The following is a 14,235-nucleotide window of genomic DNA, read 5'->3' on the forward strand; positions in this document are numbered from 1 at the left end:
GGGGGGGATGCTGCCCTAGGAGTGGCGCCCCTACCTCTCTAGGTTACGTGAGATGGGGTGGGAGGGGCGCTCAGCCCCTTAGTGGGCTCATGTGCCCCATCCCCTTGGCCCATAAGGCCCCCATCAACACTTGTCGGGGCCTCCGAAACCCCTTTCGGACACGCTGGTCATCACCTGGTACCCCCGGAACAATTCCGGACTCCAATACCCTTCGTCAAATATACCGATCTTCACCTCTGGACCATTCCGGAGCTCCTCATCATGTCCGAGATCTCATCCGGGACTCCGAACAACCTTCGGTAACCACATACTATTTCCCATAATAACTCTAGCGTCACCGAACCTTAAGTGTGTAGACCCTATGGGTTCAGGAACCATGCAGACATGACCGAGACGTTCTCCGGCCAGTAACCAATAGCGGGATCTAGATACCCATGTTGACTCCCACATGTTCCACGATGATCTCATCGGATGAACTACAATGTCGAGGATTCAAGCAATCCCGTATACAATTCCCTTTGTTAATCGATATGTTACTTGCCCGAGATTCGATCGTCGGTATCCCAATACCTCGTTCAACCTCATTACCGGCAAGTCACTTTACTCGTTCCGTAATGCATGATCCCGCGACTAACTACTTAGTCACATTGAGCTCCTTATGATGATGCATTACCGAGTGGGCCCAGAGATACCTCTCCGTCATACGGAGTGACAAATCATAGTCTCGACTCGTGCCAACCCAACAGACACTTTCAGAGATACCTGTAGTGCACCTTTATAGCCACTCATTTATGTTGTGATGTTTGGTACACCCAAAGCATTCCTACGGTATCCGGGAGTTGCACAACCTCATGGTCTAAGGAAATGATACTTGACATTAGAAAAGCTCTAGCAAAACGAACCACACGATCTTGTGCTATGCCATCACATCATTCTCCTAATGATGTGATCCCGTTATCAATAACATCCAATGTCCATGGTCAGGAAACCATAACCATCTATTGATCAACAAGCTAGTCAACTAGAGGCTCACTAGAGACATGTTGTGGTCTATGTATTCACACATGTATTACGGTTTCCAGTTAACACAATGATATCATGAACAATAGACAATTATCATGAACAAGGAAATATAATAATAACCATTTTATTATTGCCTCTAGGGCATATTTCCAACACTGGTGACCTGTACTCGTTGGCGACAGATCCATCTTCGATTGTAATGACTTACAAAGGGTACGAGATAAATGGGAATACATTTCACACGATCGCCCAAGACCAAAAGAGCACCAACCAAAACAGTGGTGTCCGCTTTGATGCAGCAACCTAGAGAGGAAAGGACGCATATTATGGTTACATAGTGGACATATGGGAACTTGACTGTGGATATGATATTAAGGTCCCTTTGTTTAAGTGCAAATGGGTCAATTTGTCAGGAGGCAGGGTACAGGTAGACCCATAGTACGGAATGACAACAATGGATTTGAACAATCTGGGGTACACAGACGAACCATTCGTCCTAGCCAATGATGTGGCACATGTTTTCTATGTGAAGGACATGTCTACCAAACCGAGAAAAGGAAAAGATAAGGAAGCGGATACATCATACGATGAGCCAAAGTGCCACATAGTTCTTTCAGGAAAAAGAGACATCATGGGATTGGAGGGCAAGACAGACATGTCTGAAGATTATGAATAGTTTCATGAAATTCCTCCCTACAAAGTCAAGGCTGACCCAAGCACCCTGCTAAACGATGAAGATTATCCATGGTTGCGGCGCAATAAGCAAATGACACAAGCGAAGAAAAAGTGAAGACTTTCTAGCAACAACTATTATGATGATGCCTTTGATCTAGAATATCACTGCTATTACATGTGAACAAATGAAATCCCTTTGTAACAGATGAGTTTTCGTTCGAAACCCTGATACTTCCAAAGAGATTGTCTATTTTGTACACAAAGTGCATCCAGTTTTTGTCGTAACCCGCTCAACATTTTACCACATGCTATGTGGGTGAAATGATAATACCATGCCAACTTTCAACATTTTCAGAGTTCATTTTTAGTGCTTTTCAATTTAAGGGTCATTTAGCTCAAAAAAATCAGTACAGGCATGAGATGAAGTCAGAGAGGGTTGAAAATTGATGATGTGGCTTTTAATGGTGCATTTTGAACACATAAAAAGTCTGGAGTTCAAATAAGTTCAAAAAATGGAATCCCATTGTAACACATGAGTTTCCGTTCGAAACCCTGATACTTCAAAAGAGATTGTCCATTTTGCATAGGAAGTGCATCAAGTTTTTGCCATAACCCTCTCAACTTTTTAGCACATGCTATGTGGGTGAAATGATGATATCATGCCAACTTTCAACCTTTTAAGAGTTCATTTGTAGTGCTTTTCAATTTCAGGGTCATTTAGCTCAAATAATGAACTAATAGCAAAAAAAATGAACTAATAGCAAAAAGAATGAACTAAAAATAGTCAACTAAAATATTCTATTATGATCAACTAAAATAAAACTATAATATCCTTCAATAGCAAAAAGAATCAACTAAAAAGCTTTTATAAAACTCCAATAGCAAAAGGAATCAACTCAAAAAACTTTTATAAACCTCTAGTATTATTGAAACTAAAATTATATAAAATTTATGCAACCAAAATTATCAAAGTATTTTCTGTTCAAAACATTAAAAGAAAAAAGAATGTTCATAAAGAATTCATTTTGTTAGAAACTTTAATAGCAGAAAGAATTATGATAAAGAATTTTTGTGTTAGAAACTAAAATAATAAAATTTGTTTTTGAATATAATGATAAAACATTGTAATATTAAATAGCAGGAAAAAGAATCACTCAAAAATTTATTTTTATAGTAAAGTTATTCCAAAACTAGTGATTCACACAAATTTCAAAAATAATAATTAAACTATTCAAATTGGAAAACAAATGGCACTAACAGAAAGTTTATAATTTTTATTACCTCAAAGCAAAAAGAACTAAAAAATAAAGCAAAAAACAAAAGAAAATAAATAATGCAAAAAACAGAAAAATACTGGGAAAAGAATGCCACCTATTGGGCCACCACGGCCTGAATATGACTAGAAACCTTACCGTGGGCCAGGATTCAGGCCCGCGGAAGGCCCAGTAGGCCCATCAGGCATAGCAGTGACAATTGGGCTTGTAAGCCTGCAATGGAGAGGAGCTCAAGAGGGTTGCGGCAGTGGGGCTTATGAACCACTGCGCGCCCCTCTCAACAAGCGAGGTGGGACTAAAGGTTTGGCCACGGGCAGCACGAGGCCTCTGGTCCCGGTTGGTGGCGCCAACCGGTACCAAAGGGGAGCATTGGTACCGGTTCGTGGCACTAACCGGTACCAATGCCACCCTTTGGTACCGGTTGGTGCCACCAACTGGTACCAAAGGCCTCTGTTTCCCGCCCTTTGGGCTGCTGAAAAGAGACCTTTGGTACCGGTTGGTGGTACCAACCGGTAACAAAGGGGTTCATTGGTACCGGTTGGTGCCACGAACTGGTACCAATGCCCTGGGTATATAAGCAACAGTTGTGCAGGTTTTGTTTCAGTTCTTCTTCCGCCCCGACGATGCCGCCAGGCTGCCCCGACGATGCCGCGCCCCTGCCCCTCTGCTCCGACGACACCGCGTCCCTGCCCTAACACCGTCGCCGCGCGCCGACCCTTCCCCTGCCCCGTCGCCACGCCGCCCCTGCCCCGATGCCGTCGCTACGCCGCCCCGCACCGTCACCGCCCCGATCGGCGCCGCCCCTGCCCTGACGCCGTCGCCACGCCACCCCTGTCCCGACGTCGTAGCCGCCCCAGTCCGCGCCGCCCCGCGCTAGGTCCGACCGGCCTCCTCCAATATGAATTTTTTTATATATGTTGATGATGATATGATGATATTTTTTTCATATATATATTAATTTTTTTATTTAAGTTGTTAGTAGATATCGATTTTAGGTTAGTGCATTTTATCACTAATTTTAAGTTAGTTGATCGATTTAGTGCATTTTAGGTTTGTTGTACCGATAACTTTGACATGAGGGGGGGGGTCGATATACCCCCTCCCCGATAACATTTTTTCTATGTATATGTCGTCATTGTCGATATAAACCCTCCCCGGTAACTTCGACATGAGGGGGGGTCGATATACCCCCTCCCCGATAACATTTTTTTTCTATGTATATATCATCGTTGTCGATATACCCCCTCCCCAATAACTTCTACATGAGGGGGGGGGTCGACATACCCCCTCCGTGATAACATTTTTTTCTATGTATATGTTGTCGTTGTCGATATACCCCCTCCCCGATAACTTCGACATGAGGGGGTCGATATACCCCCTCCGGGATAACATTTTTTTCTATGTATATGTCGTCATTGTCGATATACCCCCTCCCAGATAACTTTGACATGGGGGGGGTTGATATACCCCCTCCGCGATAACATTTTTTTCTATGTATATGTCATCGTTGTCGATATACCCCCTCATCAATAACTTTGACATGAGGGGGGGTCGATACACCCCCTTCGTGATAACATTTTTTCTATGTATATGTCAATGTTGCCAATATATATACCCCCTCCCCGATAACTTCAACATGAGGAGAAGAAGAAGGAGAAGAAGATGAGAGGAAGAAGAGGAGAAAAAAATAAGAAGAGGAAGAAGAAGAAAAAAAGAGGAGAAGAAGAAGGAATAGAGGAAAAGAAGAAAAATAGAAAAAAAATCTATTTTTTCTTCTTCTCCTCTATTCCTTCTTCTTCTCCTCTTTTTTTTCTTCATTTTTTTCTTCTATTTTTTTCTTCTTCTCCTCTATTTTTTCTTCTTCTTCCTCTTCTTATTTTTTATCGGGAACGAGGGTGTCGGGAACTAGGGTGTCGGAAACTAGGGTAGAGGGTCGAGGGTCGTCGAGGGGTCGAGGGTCGCCGAGGGGTCTATGTTTGCCACTATTAATATATCCATCTCTCATGTTTGTATATTAATTGCCATGTTGTAATATTTGCAGAAACTATGGATCAACAAAGAGATTTCAAGCAAGAAGAAATATTGGGGGACATAATCCGCGACGGAGGTGATGTCTTGTTGTTTCTCAACAACCTCGAAGAAGGTCTGGAAGGAGAGGAAGTAGGCCATAGTGATCAAACAATGGAGGAGGAAAGTCATGATCGTGATGGTGGCTCCGGCGACCGTGATGCCGGCTCCGGTGACCGAACGGAGTCAGGATCAGCTATTGCAAAGTCCGGCGAGGTATATATAGGATACTTTGTTTCGCGAAACATAATATTATTCTGTTACCCTACTTGAACTGACGGTTTCAGGTGGTTGTACTGATGATTTTCGAGCGGTTCAACTCATGCTTTCAGTTTTGTTTAACAAATCGTCTTCTTTAGTTCAATTTTTTTTTGCAATTTTTTTGTTAGAACGGGGCGTGTAATATATCATTGGAAAGCTCTTGACAACTATATTTGAAGTATATCGAATGTTTTTGAAAAATCATTATGGTTTAAGAGCAGTTTTGAAAAAACCGTTTTTTTTCAAAACCGAAAACATGAATCGTATTTTGGACTCAATTTTCAAATAGTTCGCCGGAATTGAGCAAATAAGATGGCGTTGGAAAGCTGGTGAAAATCTGCATCTTTCATATATGTAATGTTTTTTCTAATTCTATATGATCTAAAAGTAATTTGGAAAACGGTGAAATTCTGTGTGAAACGTATTTTTGCGATTTTTTGCAAACGATTTGTTGGATTGATGCAAATGATACGGCGTTGGAAAGCTATGGAAAATGCACAACTGTTTCATATAGAAATGTTTTTCTAATTCCTTACGGTTTAAAACCGAATTCGAATATGGTCAAATTTGATTTCAAACGTGATTTTTTTAAAGTTTGTCGAAATGAGGCAAATAATATACAGTTGGAAAGATATCGAAAATAAGAAACTTAATCATGTTGAACTTTTCTCAAATTCGCAACCGTTGAAGAGTAATTTGGATTACGGTGAGAACCATCGTGCTGTTTTTCTGTCAGAAAAAACAGAGTACTTGTACTGATCTACATGTGTGTTTGTACTGATATATTCTTCGGAGAGTAATTTTGAAAGGTTCCGAAAAAAAGTGTACTTGAACTGATGTTTGCATGGTTTTGTACTAAGCGTGTTTTCACTAACTAGACTTTGATTTGTTTTGGGTAATATTTTTGCTCGTAAGTTTTCAACGGTTTATTGTATCGTCGCCCTTGTACTTGCATGGTTTATATCATCAAACTGAATGATAGTTTTTTTCAAAAAGAAAATGTTTTTAACTAAACAATTTTTTACAATGATGTTCTGGACTTCTCTTATTTTACGACTTGTACTTTTCCCATTTGAATTGCATGGAGTTTCCTTTCGCTTGAATTTTTATAATACAAAACCGAATGGTTCACTTTTACCTCCTCTCTTTTAAAGCATACAAAACTAACAAACTAAAAGAAAATGGTGAGCATAGTGCATTTTTTTACCACAGTTCGTAATAGGGAGCACAATCCATGTGAATTGTATAAAAGATAAGTAACAGTAAATATGGATTATTGGTGTTTTTATAGAGTTTGTAGTACCATCACAATCACAGTTCATAATGATGTAATCTTTGTTCGTGCTCCGTTCAGAAAAAGATACACAAGTACATTGCGGCCAAAGTATTACAAACTGACAAACATAATAATCCACCTCGCTAGAACAGAGCATCTCAAACGGCTCTACTCCTATTGCACAGAAAACTGAACAACAAAATATGTTTGGCTAGAGTAGCAAAGGTACCAAGAAAAAGCACAATTCTATTAACTAACACGTGAAGTGGATGTACGCGTGCCTTGTAGCGTAGGGTTGTACTGACACACTCAGCATAAGGGGATTTCCAATTCACACAAGATCAAACTGCACCACTTCGTTATGCGAAGGCCGGCTGCCTGGGTCGTCACCGTCGAACTGAACCCCACGCCCCTGTTGAACTACTGAAATATTTTAGTACGGGTTAGATACAGTGCCAAACTAGTACCTGAAAATCTCATCCCCAGATATGCATGTCAATCTTCACAGTTGGAAGTAATCTAAGCTATCTCAAAACATCAAACTGATATATACATGCAAGAACAAAACCGGTACAAGAAAGACAAACAATCAATATGACGAGGAATCTCTAGATGAATAAGAACAGAGCATCAAGAAGATTCATCAAATTCATACCAAAAATATGAGGGGTCATGGTCGCCAACCAATAGGCTATGCAGGAGGAGGGCGCGACCTGCAGTTTCAGTGGTATATGTCTAATAATAATTGGAAGGTAGATGATCAGCCAGTGTCGGCCTCCAAGGCCAACAGCCTTCTTGACAACACACTGTAGACCGACCAACATGGACTCTATTGGGTTTAGTTTATTTATTCATGCACTGTTAGGCGTGCCCATTTTGAACTTACGAAGTTTTCTATACCCATCTGAACCTACAAAGTTTTCCTATAGCCGTTTTGAACTTACAAAGATTTTCTCGATGAACTTTCATGTGGTTTGTTTACAAGGAACTTTCATAAGGGAAATTCTCGCGCAATTGCACATGTACTGGTTATATTTTCTCCGAAACTAGAATGGTTTTCATATGTTTCGTACACTATGGTGATGAAAATAAACAGTTGGTGAGCACCAAGACAACTTTAACATGGGATCCATTCCCCCAAGTGGAAGCAATAGGAATTATTGCTTAGAAAATAAGCAAGTGCAAGTACAAGAGAGTAGGAAGAGTTGTACTTTTGGTGTAAGCATACATGAGCAGGGCTTGCGCGGAGGCCGCGTGAGGAACTGGTTGAGGACGACCACACTAATGTTTGTGCTGCTGCCGTTGTGGCAAAAGGGGCAACGACCTGTGTTGGTTGCAGGAGCTGGACTGACCACCTAGGCATCACATCAAAGTAACTAGCAAGATTAATCACTACTTTTTACAAGAATTAGCCAGCAATTAAAAGGGTGCGAAATAATAGTTCTAGTAATTATAATTTCCAAACACTAGTAGCAACCACTGTTTTTGGTTCAATTTCCTATGAATAAAAACACTCCTGGGTGGACACACAAAATCATGATAAAAACAGTGGCAGCAAGAAGCAATCATAAGTGAATATGCAGTAGTGCTATAATGGAATATTAGTCAGAATCAAAGTTCATGTAACTATGGCACACACATCATAGAATATTTTTGAACTTACATAATCCTGAAACAGGAACTTCATTTTTCAAAAAATTAGCAATTCTAAATGCACTAGCAATGTAATTGAATTCTTTAGACCATAGTAATTGAATTTCAAGCAAATTTCTTTATAAAACATTTTGTTTTTCCATTTGCACAATAATTATGTCCTTGTCAGTACGACTCATCAGAATTGTAGAACGACATCCTTTTCAGTACGACTCATCAGTACTAGTGCTCTTTTTTCCAAAAAAATGTGTTAGAATAGAAGCATTTTTCTTATATGGATGTTACTTTTAATATTAAGAATATTACTGATCAGTACTAGTATTTTGTGTAAGTCATACTGATCAGTACTGCTACTTGTTGTACTGCTGAGCACTAGTACTGATCTAGCTAACACAGAGAATGTTTCATCTAGTGGACTTCTAACATTACATTAGAAAAAGCGAGCTACGAAATAAACAACTAGATTAGAATAGAAGCATTAGCTTGTATTAGAAATGATGAGCTACGAAATAAACAACCAGATGGGAATTTGTTTCAAGTCAGTTTTGCTATTTTTGAATTTGATGCATGCTGCACTATAGGACTGCTACTGGTTTGCAGGTTGCACTTGAGTACTTTTAAATTGTTTGCATAGTTTACTACAGAAATCTTCACTACTTGAAAACTCTTGCCAGACTAGGCACCCCCAAACAATTACCAAATACATACTAGACTATTAGACCTACGGTAACACCCTAATGCAATTACATAATCATCAAATTAATGTAGGAGTTGCAAACAATTATCAAATGTGAAGCTACTATGTGTACACTTCTTTCTCTAAAATATATCAAAAAACACAAAATCTTCTACGGAGCAGAGGGGAGTTTATTTTGTAACATGGTATAAATGCTTGCTTAAACATATGTTGCCCATCCTCAGCTAATGGGATTAGCGATATGTTTTGTTACGGGGGTTTGCATATGGATGAACTGACTAACCCATTTTTCTTGTACTGAAGCTTGTTTTCAAAAATTGAAGACAATGCAAATATTATCTACAATATGGACATTACGATCGGGGAGTACATGAACCGAATAGCATTCAAAAGATGAAGTGTAAAAATGAAGCTCCAAAAGCCCTTACGATCTTTGAACTACATGCGAAATTGAAATGTAGTGCATCAATCACAGTTGCAAACACATAAACAGTAGCAACAATTCTCCAGCTCAGGACGACCAGGAAATAGACGAACTGAAACACATTCAAAAGTTGAACTGAAAAAAAATTGAAGTTCCACTCAGATATCTGACACAAAGCATAGTGGACTTATGTTCTTGTGTACTTTGAACTCTTAAAGTTTTGAAAATTGAACATTTTTTCCTTTGTGTACTTTGAACTCTTAATGCTAGTTGGAGACAAATACCTTTTCTGTTGTGTACTGAGAAGAGAAAAAATAATTTTTCATGCTAAACTGCTGCTTTTTTGGATTGACAGTGGAAAATTACAGCGCACAGAAAAACTGCTGGAACATAGGAATAACAACATCAAATATCATCAAAATATTTTTGCTTCTCATAGGCATTTCGACAAGAAACTATAGAGCGTCAAATTTAGCACATAAGTAGCATGAGATTTGAATGAGCATCAGCAAAAAGAAATAGCAACATTAGCTGTCTTTGTGATTCCACCACGAGGCACTAGGGGGAAGATGGGGAAGGGCGTAGTCGACGGTGCTGTGCCACGGCAAGGAAGTGGGGCTGGGGACGCAACGACGCTCTAGGGGAGGGAGTCGGTCGGCGGCGGCGCACTAGGAAAGGGAGCCGGGCGGATCCAGGTTGCTGCTGCAATGAACGGCATGCAGTGGTGGTGTCGAACAACCTGCAGTGATGGCGTCGAACGGCCATGGCGGCAGTGGGGGGCTTATGTTCCTTTCTACGTAGTACTGAACTATTGAAAGTTTGAAATCTAATCTTTTGTTCTTAAGTACCAATACTACATAACACATAAATCCAATTTGTTTATGTGTACCAATAATTTTGTTCTTTAAGTTTCTGCACTTTTTTTTGCTATAACGACTATAATCATTTCTGTACCCCTTCCAATGATATTTTTGAACTTCAATTATAAATAAAGAACACATATTATAATTTAGATTGTCAGTCCACATAGCACTACTACAAAAAGGGCTATAGATGGAATGACCACTAATGGCGCACCTGTGATGTGGTGCGCCATTACTATATAGTAATGGCGCACCAGGTCTCGGTGCGCCATTAGTAATATATTACTAATGGCGCACCTGGTGTGTGGTGCGCCATTAGTAGTTTTGAAAAAAAACATAAAAAAAATTTGTTACTAATGGCGCACCGTTGCATAGTGCGCCATTACTAATTGACATAGTAATGGCGCACCACATCCGTCGTGCGCCATTAGTAGTTTTGAAAAAAAAAGTAAAAAAAAATAAAAAAAAATTGTTACTAATGGCGCACCATGTCTCGGTGCGCCATTACTAGTTTTAACTAGTAATGGCGCACTTTCCACTGGCGCGCCATTACTAAGTTTTTTTCAAAAAAAAAATCAAAAAAAATATCAATTTTTTTTTATTTTTTTTCAAAACTAGTAATGGCGCACCGTGCATGTGGTGCGCCATGACTAGTTTAACTAGTAATGGCGCACCACACCCACGGTGCGCCATTACTAACTTGCCCCAACACCGAATGCACCCCCCCCCCCCCCCCGTGGATCGCCTTTTCAGTTTTAAAAAAATAAAAGAAAATGATGGAAATGTCAAGAAAATAAAAGATAATGTGTTTCCCATGTGATATGTGCTCTAGTTTTTGGGAAAATTTACAAATATGAATTTCGACTTTATTTGCAAAATCTGTCTGGAAATTTGTAAAATGGGCATAACTTTTGCATACGAACTCGGATGAAAAAGTTTTTTATATGAAAAATCATCTACTCGAAAAGTTACATCCAAATTTAACGGGGGAACCCGGTTAAACATTTTCAAAAACCTAACAGAAAAAAAGTTACGGGGCTTTCAAGATCTAGCGGCAAAAAAATTCAAAAAAGTTCAAACTTACTAGTGGCGCACCGTGGATGTGGTGCGCCACTAGTAACAGAAAAAAAATGGTTTTGAATTTTCTTTTTGATTTTTTTTCAAAAAATGATACGTAATATGATCGGGAAGTTTGAAATATTTTTTAAAATTTCATCATAGTCATGAACATGAATAAAGTCCTAGACATCAACAAGGTATAACAGGATTGATATGCTAGATATATCAACAAGTGCTTGTGAAGTGAGCTGTTGCTGGGGTTGGATAGAACTCTGAAGTTAAGCGTGCTTGGGCTGGAGTAGTGTGAGGATGGGTGACCTTTTGGGAAGTTTGACCACGGAGTGCGATTTGACCTGAGATTAAGCATATTGACTTGAGATTAAGCCATAGCGAACTGAGATTAAGAAAAATTTGAAAAAAAATTAAAAAATTTGAAAATAAAAATAGAAAAGATTTCTGAATTTTTTTTGAAAAAAAAGGTTACTAATGGCGCACTTCTATGTGGTGCGCCATTAGTATACCAGATACTAATGGCGCACCATGGGCTATACTAATGGCGCACCGTGGGCTATACTAATGGCGCACTACATGGTGCGCCATTAGTATATCAGATACTAATGGCGCACCAGTGGTGCGCCATTAGTAAAAAATACTAATGGCGTGCTAGTAATGGTGCACCGGTAGTGCGCCATTAGTAGGCAAAACCGGTGCGCCATTAGTAGGCCTTTTTCTAGTAGTGTAGGGGTCTTCTTCGGGGGCCAGCCTGGTTGCCGAAACAGCAACAACAACCATGGAGGGCCTAGACTGGACTAGGTCGTACTGCAGTAGCACCAGCTCCATGAAAAAAAGATCATGCTCTCCATCTAGACAAATACGTCCAAGAGAAGACGAGAGAAACATCGACACATAGGCTCATTGTTTTGGCAAAATGGAAAATATGTACTACATCTGCAGAATTTGTGAAAATCTGGTGTTCCTTTTACCTCCTTGTCGCTCTTCTTATCTCAGGAGGAGGACACGGCCTTGGCGAATCACACGAGGAAGACGTAAGCAGGCATCGCTGCTGGCAATACTTGGCGCACCGGACAACCTGCACTGAAGGTGCATTTAAGCATCAAAAGGTAAAGTGACTACGCGAGGGACAAAATAGAAAGAGTGTGTATGTAAAGATTAAATAAATGAATCAGTACTGCTACAATTCAACTTTGCTCAAAGGTTTTGATTCACTGCAGCACTATACTTCAAATTAACCCAGCTATAGCACATGTAATATTCAATTGATCAATCATCTCACGGTGAAAATTTTCCCAGTCAGCATAGTGCTGACCACATAACCATTACATGCTGCTTAATTAAGCCATGAAATTCACAGTTGGGGCGCAGAATTGCAGATAGGGGGAACTGGGTAAACCCATACCTGTCTGCAGTGGTGATGTTGTGGGACTCTACGCGGCCAGCCATCTACTTCACCTACTTATTTCTCGGCTCGCGCTATTCCACTTAGGCTGCTGGATCTCCAACTGCGAAGAAATTTCAAGAGAACTGAAAAAAGGGGTAGGCATCAGGGGAGAGCGATGAGTGGCTTACCGATGGCGGAGTGAAGAAGCCGCACGCGAGGCGTCGGAGTGAGCGCGGGGCGCAGGTCGAGGTGCCTTGCCGGCGAAACTCAATCTCGTGTCGGACGGCGTCGTCTACGCGTGAAACCACCACTGCGGCCCTGCCACCTGGACGGTTCCCAACGGCATGTCATAGCTTCGAGCCGCGTAACGGAGGAGGATAGGAGAGGAGAGGAGGAAGCCGCACCGGGGTTGGGGAGGGGGCGGCTGCGCCGCGCTGGGGGAGGGGCCGGCTGCGCCGCGCTGGGGAAGGGAGGCGGCGGAGGCACGCTGGGGGAGGGGGCGGTGGAGGCGCCCGTGCTCGTGGCGATGGTGGGGGGATCGGGTTGAGGTCTATTAGTTTTAGATTAGTCCGATCGCTCCTATACAAGAGCCGATAGTAACAGAATATTATTCTGTTACTAGTAACAAAATAGCTCGGTCCTATATATATACCCGTTTTGATTGTTCCATGCTATTATAACAAAATAGCTCTATAATTTTTGATTGTTCCATGCTATTATATTACCGTTTTGGATGTTTATAGGCTTTACTTTACACTTTTATATCATTTTTGGGACTAACCTACTAACCGGAGGCCCAGCCCTTATTGCTGTTTTTTTTTGCCTATTTCAGTGTTTCGAAGAAAAGGAATATCAAACGGAGTCTAAACGGAATGAAACCTTCGGGAGCGATCTTTTTTGAACAAACGTGATCCAGAAGACTTGGAGTGGAAGTCAAGAAACAACCGAGGTAGCCATGAGGGTGCCCGGCGCGCCCCCTAGGGCTGGGCGCCCCCCCCCCCCCCACCCTCGTGGGCCCCTCAGGTGTCCACCGACCTTTCTTCCTCCTATATATACCCATGTACCCCGAAAACATTAGAAGCGACCATGAAAAACTATTTCCACCGCCATAACCTTCTGTATCCGCGAGATCCCATCTTGGAGCCTTCGTCGGCGCTCCGCCGGAGGGGGAATCAATCACGGAGGGCCTCTACATCATCTCCAAGCACTAGTAGAAAAACACCTAATAGTCCCGGTTCGTAAAGGCCTTTAGTCCCGGTTCATGAACCGGGACTAATGGGCCGTTACTAATACCTCCACCCATTAGTCCCGGTTCAATCCAGAACCGGGACCAATGTGCCTCCACGTGGCCCTGTGCGCCGAGCCCAGTGAGGGGGCCTTTGGTCCCGGTTGGTGGCTCCAACCGGGACCAAAAGGCATCCACGCGTTAGCATTCCAGTGGCTGGGGTTTTTGTTTTTTTTTTAAAGGAGGGGAGGTTGGGGGTTTTGGGGGGTTAATTTAGGTGTTTCATATATTGTGTTAGCTAGCTAATTAATAGAGAGAAGTGTCCTCTCTTATGTCCGT

Source organism: Triticum aestivum, chromosome 3B, assembly GCF_018294505.1.
Source record: "Triticum aestivum cultivar Chinese Spring chromosome 3B, IWGSC CS RefSeq v2.1, whole genome shotgun sequence".
NCBI lineage: Eukaryota > Viridiplantae > Streptophyta > Magnoliopsida > Poales > Poaceae > Triticum > Triticum aestivum.